We start from the raw sequence: 2,387 nt of genomic DNA on the forward strand, positions 1-2,387 counted from the left end.
GTGTTCTGTGTCCTGCCCTAGACCTTGTTAATTTGTTAAAATGTTAAAACCATAAAACCGTAAAACCGTAAAACCATAAAACAATAACAAGGAGCAAGCCGCGGAGCTCACAACAAAGCAGCTGCCATCTTGGAGCCGACTCAGTAAGACAAGCAAAAAACTCAAAATACTGTAAAACATTTTGAAAAATTTAAAATGCTACTATGAAAGTAGGACGGCTCAGATGAGAACTCCATGTGTAGAGCTTTTACATAGTACACAGGCATAGATTGCACTCTGCCTGCACACCTCAACCAAGCAATCCTGTCACAGCCATACATTGAACTTGAGAACCTGCATATAAAGTCAAATGTTAGGTAGACGTCAATATCCTTGTGTGTCCCAGATTTTTTAATTATTATTATTATTAGTTTGAGTTGTTGTTTTTCATGACTTCAAACCTGTCCACATATACCTCCCCAATTCAAAATCAGAGACAGGCAGGCTGGAGATAGACTTTTTATTATCATTCTTTATTTATCAGTATTCTACAGGCATACTACCCTGAACAAGCTGGATCTCGTTTGATCTCGGAAGCTAAGCAGGGTCAGGCCTGGTTAGTACTTGGATGGGAAACCGCCTGGGAATACCAGGTGCCGTAGGCTTAGGGGAAGGCAATGGAAAACCACATCTGAATACCTCTTACCATGAAAACCCTATGAATATCTCAAAAATAAAAAAGATTCATGGGGTCGCCATAAGTTGTAATCGACTTGAAGGCATATAACAACAATTTATCAGTATTACTTTTATATGCATTCTGCATTTCCTTAGAGGACGTGGCATTCATGGGTCTGGTTTTCCTCACATTATCCTCACAATAACCCTGTGAGGTAGGTTAGGCTGAGAGTCAGTTACTGTCCAAAGCTCACACAGTGAACTTCATGGTTGACTGACAATTTAACCCTGATCTCTAGGTTCTGTGCTCCTTAATATCCCTCCATCTTATTCCACATTCTGGAAAAAAGATGTAGACTTGAATAAGCTGGGGGAAGAGAATAATATTTCCCCACGAGTCTGGAAATGTATTCGGAGGGGGGCTTGCTAACAGTCCTGTGTGGTGATTTTAAGCCTAACCAATTCAGACGGCAGTCCTGTACATGCCTATGAGGGAGCAATCCCTATGGAATTCAGTGGGGCTTATTCTGAGTAATGTACAGTTACTTTGGCATGAACAGCACTAGAAATTGTGACAGCAATTCTGACCCATGGAAAGACAGGTGATAAGTATTTATAAAACTGCAATGTTTAAGAGTCCATTGTTTCTTTGCAAAGGAGAAGGGTAAAGAGAATATCAGAAAATCAGAACATGTGGAAACCACACAAAATTTCTCACAGCGGAGAAGCAACTGTGACACCAGGGATCCTTTCTGAACCAAAGTAAGACATTTTGTGTTTAGTTGGATCCTAAGCATTAATGCAACTGCAGTGCTTAAGTGTCCACAGTATCTTTGCAAGGAAGAAAGATGGCAAGAAAACTAGAACTGGCCACGGCCCTTTGACCTAATTGGCCAGGCTCCCAGCAGCACTGTCAGGTACAGTGGGTAACAGTCATCACTGCATTGTTCCAAACCAACTTCCAAAACCTTTTTGAAAACAGAGACCTCCTGAGATTTTGCTACAAAGACTGGTCTTATTTAGTCTTTGTATGTCTCTACCAGCTAGCATGGCAGGAAAATATTTTGAATAGACACCAGCATATCTTTGGTAAGAGTGAGAAGCAAGAGAGATACATCAACCTGTGGCTTAAAATTAGTCACTTGTTTCATAAAACTGAGATTAAACCTTGAGCCCGAAGAAGAAGAAGAAGAAGAAGAAGAAGAAGAAGAAGAAGAAGAAGAAGAAGAAGAACAGCAACAACAACAACAACAACAACTTACAATCCACTTGCTGTGTAGTAATCCGGGTGTTCCATAAACCTTGGTGAAATCTTGTTAGCAATACCAAGGGAGACAAATTCACCAATGATCATTTCATTGGCAACAGTATATGAAGTGGTGTGTGATGCTGTCACCCAATGACATACAGAGGATTTCAAACTCTCACTGAAATAATAATGTTGTAATAGCAGCATCAAAATCAGAGTTTTTGCTAATAAAACTCGGGTCAAATTCCTGTTCTGCATTTTCATGATTACACACCCACACCAGCCACCAAAAGCAGTATCAACAGGAGTTACTGAAAACCTTAATCCAGTAGGATTCAGTATGGTCCTTGCTAATACACAGATTCCAGTCTGGGGGTTTCAGTCTCAAAGTCTATAGCATCGAAGCATTGGACTGATAAGGGCTGTGCCTGTCTCAAATGAACCATCCAGACCTGGGTGACACAACATCTTCCAACAAGCA

General features: G+C 40.6%; 1 pseudogene; it reads left to right on the forward strand.

Annotated features, from left to right (window-relative positions):
• The first annotated feature begins 525 nt into the window (after positions 1-525).
• On the forward strand, positions 526-644 carry LOC133368159 (5S ribosomal RNA; annotated as a pseudogene).
• The last annotated feature ends 1,743 nt before the right edge of the window (positions 645-2,387 follow it).

Source organism: Rhineura floridana, chromosome 11 (assembly GCF_030035675.1).
Source record: "Rhineura floridana isolate rRhiFlo1 chromosome 11, rRhiFlo1.hap2, whole genome shotgun sequence".
In the NCBI taxonomy this organism is placed as follows: Eukaryota; Metazoa; Chordata; class Lepidosauria; order Squamata; family Rhineuridae; genus Rhineura; species Rhineura floridana.